Below are 8,776 nucleotides of genomic sequence, written 5' to 3'. Positions count from 1 at the left end.
ACCACAACTCCAGTTCTAGTTTTGCCTTCAGTTTCAGGCTCTTATACAGCGTATTGTGATGCTTCTCGGATTGGTATTGGGCGTGTCTTGATGCAGGAGGGTAGAGTGATTTCTTATACTTCACGACAATTGAATCCTCATGAGAAGAACTACCATGTTCATGATTTGGAGTTGGCTGCCATCTTTCATGCATTGAAGATTTGGAGGCATTATCTCTATGGTGTGTCTTGCGATGTATTTACAGATCATTGGAGTCTCCAACACTTTTTCAAATAGAAGGATCTACATTTGAAGCAGCGGAGATGGTTGGAGTTTCTAAAGGACTATGATATTATTATTTTGTATCATCCCAGGAAGGCCAATGTGGTGGCCGATGGCTTGAGTAGGAAGACAGTGAGTATGGGTAGCCTGTATTCATTTCTGTTGGTGAGAGACCGCTTGCAGTTGGTGTTAAGGACTTGGCCAACCAGTTCATGAGATTAGATGTTTCGGAGCCCAGTAGGGTTCTAGCTTGTGTGGTTTCTTGGTCTTCCTTATTTGTTTGCATCAGAGAGCGCCGGTATGTTGATCCTAATTTACTTGTCCCCAAGGACAAGGTTCAGCACGGTGATGCCAGAGATGTTACTATTGGGGATGATGAGGTGTTGAGGATGTAGGGTCGGATATGTATGCCCAATATAGATGGGCTACGTGAGTTGGTTCTTGAGGAGGCCCATAGTTCGCGGTATTCTATTCATTCGGGTGCTGCGAAGATGTACCAGGACTTGAGACAGAACTATTGGTGGAGAAGGATGAAGAAGGATATAATGGGGTTTGTGGATCGGTTCCTTAACTGTTAGTAGTTAAAGTATGAGCATCAGAGGCCAGGTGGATTGCTTCAGAATCTTGAGATTCCGTAGTGGAAATGGGAGCGTATCACCATGGATTTTGTAATTGGGCTCCTACGGACTTTGAGGAAGTTCGATGCTATTTGGGTAATTGTGGATCGGCTAACGAAGTCCGCGCACTTCATTCCATTTGGGACTACTTATTCTTCAGAGCGGTTGGCTGAGATTTACATCCGCAAGAGTGTTCTCATTCACGGTGTTTTGGTGTCCATCATTTCAGATTGAGGTGTGCAATTTACATCGCATTTTTGGAGGGCCATGCAGTGTGGGTTGGGCACCTAGGTTGAGTTGAGTACAACATTTCACCCTCAGATGGACGGTCAGTCCGAGCGCACTATTCTGATATTGGAGGACATGCTACGCATTTGGGTCATTGATTTCGAGGTTTCATGGGATTAGTTTTTGTTGCTTAGGGAGTTTGCCTAAAACAACAGCTACCGGTCGAGCATTCAAATGGCTCCATATGAGGCTTTGTATGGGAGACAGTGTCGATCTACGATGGGTTGGTTTGACTCGGGTGAGGCTAAGCTATTGGGTACTGACTTAGTTCAGTATGTTTTGGACAAAGTTAAATTGATTAAGGATCACTTTCGCACTATGCAGTCTAGGCAGAAGAGTTAAGCCGATTGGAAGGTTCGTGATGTTGCTTACATGATTGGGGATAAGGTACTGCTCAAGGTTTCTGATGTGTGGCTATAATTCATGGTTTAGCACATTATGTGCCTTGCATTTTACATGCTTTAATGATAAATTACACTTTATTTGCGCATAATGGAGTCTCTTTTATGTGTAGGTGAATTGGAGATGAAAGTAGAGCAAAAGGGATACGTAAACGTGAAAAGTGTCCACGAGAACAATGAAAAGGAGAGGCCAGGCAAAAGCCAGCTCAACCATGCTTTAGCCTGGCAAGGCAGCCAAAGGCCAGGCTGAACCAGTTTTTAGCCTGGCGAGGCCAGCCAAAGGCTAGGTCAAGTCCGAGTTTTGAAGACTTTAGTTGTTTCCCGGCTTGACTAGGATTTGACCTACACGTTTAGGTCTTGTCCTAAACATATAAATATACCTAAAAACGCCACTTTGAGGGATTTTTTTGCGACCGGAGGGAAGGACATCACGTGGATAACTTTTGGAGGAGAAAATCATAGAGTTCTTCATCCTGTTTTCTTTTCTTTGTAATTTGTTTATGTAAAATACTTGGAAAATTGTTATTATAAACATGAGTGGGTAAGCACTCTACGTTCTAGGGTTGTGAATGACATGATTATTAACATTTATTAATTGCATCTTCATTAATTCAGATTATCATCTTGTGGTTGTTTCTCTAATTCTGTGCATAATTGCTTAATTGTCTGGCCAGTAGTTGAGTTCTATTACTATCTATGCTATGCTTGGGAAAGCCGTGTTTATATTCGAGTAGAATTAGAGAGAGCTTGTTTCTGAACCCGTGGCTCAGGGAAGATTTCGCGGTTAGGATAGGAATATACGTAACAGTCTTGCTTAATTAAATACCGTATTATATTCGTTCATGATAGATTCAATATCATAGGAATATAGGATTGATATATTGTGGGCAGGCGAGTAGTATTGTGGGAACATGCTATTCATATAAACGATCTGGTTAATTAGCAACCATAGATAATCTGGATTAACTAGTGTGATTATTGAACTTAATAGGATTGATAAACCAACCACAACCCTGGAATTTCCATCTCCTCTGAAGTAAAATCTCGTCATACAAAATCACATTCTTGATAATTTAGTTGTTAATTGTTTAGTTTCCGCAATAGTAGGTTAATAGAAAAATATCACTCTTAAATATCTTGAATAATTAAGTGATTTTAGTTTACTTAGTTAACGATCAATCTAAGTCTTTATGGGTTCGACATCCGACTTTTGAGCCACTTTATTACTTGACGACCATGTATACTTGCGTGTGTGTTTGGTCCCAACAAGTTTTTGGCGTCGTTCTCGGGGAATTAGTTATTGATTGCTTAGTTAAGTTAAGTTGTTATTCTTTATTTGTTCAAGTTTTTAATTTTTAGTTTGCTTTATTTGTAATAACGCAGGCTTTTCTCTTGAATGCGGAGGAGTAGAAGCGTAAACAATATCCTTCCTCTTGATCCTGAAATCGAGAGAACATTTCATATAGTGAAGAGGGAAGTCAAAGCTAGAACTAGAATTGAAAGAGAGTTGGACATCGTAGTTCAACCACAACCAGTAAAGATGGCAAGTAATGAAGAGCGTCTGGTTATAGAGGCTGCATGGCCCAAACTGGTTCTTATGACTCAGGCGATTGTGAAGCCAGACATCATGGGTCACTTTGAACTCAAACAGTACATGGTACAACTGATTCAGTCCACAGGGCAATATGTGAGTCTATCTCATGAAGACCTGCAAAAGCACATCTAGAACTTCTTGGAAATTACAAACACTTACAATTATCCGAACGTTTCCAAGGACTATGCCAGGCTGACACTATTTCTCTTTTCAATGATGGGGGAAGCTAAGGAATGGTTACAAAAGGAGCCCGCAAACTCAATCCTCAATTAGTATGATCTAGCAAGGAAATTCTTAATCAAGCTTTTTCCCACAAAGAAGACAAAGTCGTTGAAGAGCCAGATTCTTGGGTTTCAACAACAAGATGGCGAGACTCTTCGACAAACATGGGAAAAATACAAGAAGCTACTCAAAGACTATCCACACCATTGTTAGACTAATGAGGTGTTGAGTCACACTTTCGTTGATGGGTTGGATGAAACATCAAAGATGAATCTTGACTCAGCATGTGGGGGTAGTTGCATGGTAAGACCGTATAGTGAGATCCAGATCCTGCTAAACAATTTCACTACTAATGATAATAATTGGCAAGTGGATGGGGAACCACGAAGAGCACTTAAACAAAAGGCAGTAGGTTTGATCGAGCTTGATGACTTCTCAGCAATGAGGGAAGATGTAGCGAGACTAGCGAATCAGATGAATAAAATGACATTGAACCAAGCACAACAGATGCAACATGTGCAACAGATGTCTACTTGTTGCGCGTTATGTGGTGAAGGTCACACAAGTGACATATGTCCCATAAATCTTGAATCCATCTACCACGTGGGGCAACAAGCTAGAGGGCTGATGAATCAAAATGCTCAATATGGTAACATATACAATCCGAACTGGAGGAATAATCCTAACTTCTCTTGGGGTGGAAATCTGAATATCAGGCCTCAAGCGAATTACAAACATCCACCTCAACCCCCACAGCAAGCAGAAGAGAGTTTGACTGACATGATGAAAAAGCTCTTGATAGACAATCAGTAGTTGCGCACAGAATTTAGAAATCTAGAGAGGCAGTTTGGGAAAATGGCTAACAATCAGAATACTAGACCTGCTGGAGCTCTCCCGAGTGATATTGAACCTAATCCTAAGGCTCAAGTCAATGTGGTTAGCTTTAGAAATGGAAGAGAATTAGAAGAAGTTCTAGAGAAAAAGAAGTATACATCTAGACCTGAAGGAGAATTAATTCCTAAGCCCGCGAGGAGAATAAGAAAGCAAAGCCAGAAATTGTGACAAGGCCACCACCTCCGTCTCCACAAAGATTGCAAAAGCAAAAGGATGATTCTATGTACAAGAAATTCTTAGACATTTTGAGCCAAGTGCGTCTGAATTTGCCTTTGGTGGAAATTTTGTAGAAAGTGCCTAAGTATGCAAGGTATCTCAGAGATATTGTGGCAAACAAGCAAAGACATACAGAGTTTGAAACAGTTGCACTTACTAAAGAGTGTAGTGCTAGAGTTCAGAGTAAACTCCCTCTTAAGTTGAAGGATCCTGGCTGTTTCACAATTCCCCTGTCTCTTGGAAAACAAGAAGTTGGTAGAGCCCTGTGTGATTCAGGGGCTAGTATAAATTTGCTGCCATCCTATTTGTTCAAGCAATTCGGATTGGGGGTGCTTAGACCTACTACAATCACTTTACAGTTGGCAGATAGGTCACTAGTTATGCAAGAAGGAATTATTGATGATGTGTTAGTTCGAGTGGAAAGATTTATTCTTCCTGCTGATTTTATTATTCTTGATTACGAGGCAGATGAGGAAGTACCCATTATTTTGGGGCGACCATTCTTTGCTACTATTGGAGTGCTTATTGATGTCAGGGAAGGAAAATTGAAGATGAGAGTTGGCAATGAGGAAATTACTTTTAATGTGTACAAGGAACTTAAGATCCCTAAGTATTATGAGGACTTGTGCATGTTTATTGTGGTAGAACTGAAGGGGATAGAGCAGAGTCCTGATGTGAATTGTAGTGATTCGGGTAGGACGACTGAGTTGGATAAGGTGGTGTTGCAAGGTGAGTGTGTAAGGATGATTGAGAAAAGAGCCAAAGATGAAAGATTAGATCCTCTAAGAGCGCGTAAAAAGGCAAGGTTTAATGGGAGAAAGAAGAAGAGAAAGTGCCCAGCCTGAGCAAGTAGCAGTGTTGTGCCGCGACGTTAAATCAGGCGCTTGTTGGGAGGGAACCCATCTTTACTGCTTTCTTTTATTTTTATTTCATCTTATTATTGTGGTAGTTTTCATTTTTGTTTTGTAAGATTATAAAAATTGGAAGAAAAGTCATTGGAAGAGTGCAAAAGCAAGTTAGATGGTGAAAACTAAGTGTGGGGTGCCACACAAAGGACTATGCCTGGGGAAGTTTGAGTACCCTGTGTGCTACTATTGCTTCGGCCTTTGGCCTTTCAGGGAGTTTCTTGTCCACCCTTGTTATTGTTTTGCTTTATTTGTGCAGACAATGCACTCGTTTAAGTGTGGGGTGGGAGAATTCTTTAGATGATTAGTAGGATATAGAAAAATGTTAACTTCTTATTTTTTGTTTTAGTAGTTGTGTATTATTTTAGTAGCTACAAAAAATATTGGAAAAATAGAAAAATTGGACTTTTCCCGACGATGGATCTCCTAGACAATTTTCTTGAGGGATTTAAGTCTAAAGAAAAAGGACAAAAAGATTTTCTTTGTAGGTAGTGTAGTAATTCCCCCTTGGTTTTTCTTTGTGTCGCGGTTCTTTTCTAAGGGTTTTGTTTGAACCGGGTGTAGGCAATTTTATTTTTTTAGGAGAGGAGCCATTGTGATGTGAATTGGATTGAAGCAATATCTCTTGACTTTTTTATGCCTTGAGATAGTGAGAACTTTGATTTTGACGCTTAGCCTCAGGTTTTGACTCTTGTATAAGTACCTTAATTTGTATAATCTTAAATTTGCTTAACTGCTTTGACTAGAGTGTCTTGATGAGTCCAATCCTGAGTGAGTTATGTGCCATGTGTGTGTGAGGTTTGTGTGTTATTCTGTGCATTGCATTTGATGTCTAGAACTTGCCCCGTGTGTTTGCAAAGCGATATAGTAGTTTTGTTCCATCTTGGAAGTGATAAAGGCATTTCTTTGTTGAGCCAAATATATATATATATATATATATATATATATATATATAGTTTACCCCTTAACTGTTATATATCGTAGTTAACCACGTCACGTTGATCCTGTAATCCTGTTTCTTTGGAACCCACATTACAAGTCTTACCCATTTGTTTGAATTAATTATCTATTTGAACATTTTTACCTCTCATGAGCACTTCAATTGTTATGAACTTTGTAAAAGTTAAAGTGTGGGGTGGTTGGTTTGGCTTTTGAGTGGAACTAATGAAATAAGGATAAAGGTGCACTGTTTTGAAAAAGTAAGAGCCACTTGAATTGTAAGAGAAGAAAAGAAAAAAAAATATATAGTTGTATTACTATGAAAGTATTCCGTTGTATTGCTGTGAAAGTATTCTGTGATAGTGGTGACTTTTGATGTAATTGTCCTTAAAGAAATATGGAGTTAATATACATTTATGGAAAGGAGGAGTTATGGTTTGACATAAGTGTGGGTTTAAATATTAAAGTATATGTATTAAAGTGCTTAAGGAGGTGTAGTCACTCATATCCAACTGTATCCTACCCGACCCGTAGCCTACATTACAACCAAAAAAACTCCTACTTGATCCTAGACTAAAAGAGCTCGATTAGTCGAGTATTAAACTACGGGCAAGCCTATGGTGCATCTTTTGTAGCATATGAATATTATTTATGAGAGTGAGTGAATTCTTTCTTTCTTGAGTTCCTAATTGTTCTTAAATTTTGTTATGTGTGGAATACTCTCTTTTGTTATGTGAGGGTACTTGATTTATGAAGGAAATGTAATGTCATTGACCTCTATGTTAGATTACGAGAGTGAATTGTGAAATAATGCATGGTACTTGTGAGTCAAATCTTGAGGTGAAGATGTTACACCCTTGTGCTTAGTCTATTTTAAAGATTCTTGGTATAATGAGTTAGGATGATTGTCTAAAAAGTCGTGTCTATAAGTGTAGTTTGATTTCTTGAGGACGAGCAATGTTTAAGTGTGGTGTATTGATGGTGGATATAATTCATGGTTTAGCACATTATGTGCCTTGCATTTTACATGCTTTAATGATAACTTACACTTTATTTGCGCGTAATGGAGTCTATTTTATGTGTAGGTGAATTGGAGATGAAAGTATAGCAAAATGGATACTTAAATGTAGAAAGTGTGCGCGAGAACAGTGAAAAGGAGAGGCCAGGCAAAAGCCAGCTCAACCAAGCTTTAGCCTAGCGAGGCCAGCGAAAGGCCAAGCCCAGTTCGAGTTTTGAAGACTTTATTTATTTCCCGGCTTGACTATGATTTACCTACACGTTTAGGTCTTGTCCTAAACATATAAATAGACCTAAAAACACCACTTTGTGGGAGTTTTTTGCGACCGGAGGCAAGAACATCACGTGGATAACTAATGGAGGAGAAAATCATAGAGTTCTTCATCCTATTTTCTTTTCTTTGTAATTTTTTTATGCAAAATACTTGAAAAATTGTTACTATAAACATGAGTGGCTAATCACTCTACATCCTAGGGTTATGGTTGACATGATTATTAATGTTTATTAATTACATCTTCGTTAATTCGGATTATCATCTTGTGGTTGTTTCTCTAATTCTGTGCATAATTGCTTAACTGTTTGGCCAGCAGTTGAGTTCTATTTACTATCTATGATATGCTTGGGAAAGCAGTGTTTAGATTAGAGTAGAATTAGAGAGAGCTTGTTTCAGAACCCGTTGCTCGGGGGAAGATTTCGCGGTTAGGATAGGAATCTACCTAACAGTCTTGCATAATTAAATACTGTATTATATTCATTCATGATAGATTCAATTATATAAGAATATAGGGTTGATATATTGTGGACAGGCGAGTAGTATTGGGGGTACATGCTATTCATATAAACGATCCGGTTAATTAGCAACCATAGATAATCTGGATTAACGAGTGTGATTATTGAACTTAATAGGATTGATAAACCATCCACAACTCTAATATTCCCATCTCCTCTAAAGTAAATTCTCATCATAAAAAAATCGCATTCTTGATAATTTAGTTGTTATTTGTTTAATTTCTGTAATAGTAGATTAATAGAAAAATATCACTCTTAAATATCTTGGATAATTAAGCGATTTTAGTTTACTTAGTTAATGATTAATCTAAGTCTGTGGGTTCGACATCCAACTTTTGAGTCACTTTATTACTTGACGACCATGTATACTTGCGTGTGTGTTTGGTCCCAACAAGTTTTTGGAGCCTGGCCTTTGCCTAGCCTCACCATGCTAAAGCCTGGTTCAGCCTGGCCTTTGGCTGGCCTCGCCAAGCTAGAGCCTCGTTGAGCTGGCTTTTGCCTGGCCTCTCCTTTTCACTGTTCTTGCGCACACATTCCACGTTTAAATATCCCCTTTTCTCTACTTTCATCTCCAATTCACCTACACATAAAATAGATTCCATTACACGTAATAAAGTGTAATTTATCATTAAA

This window comes from Nicotiana sylvestris, chromosome 8, assembly GCF_000393655.2.
Source record: "Nicotiana sylvestris chromosome 8, ASM39365v2, whole genome shotgun sequence".
NCBI lineage: Eukaryota > Viridiplantae > Streptophyta > Magnoliopsida > Solanales > Solanaceae > Nicotiana > Nicotiana sylvestris.
This window is presented reverse-complemented; position numbering follows the sequence as displayed.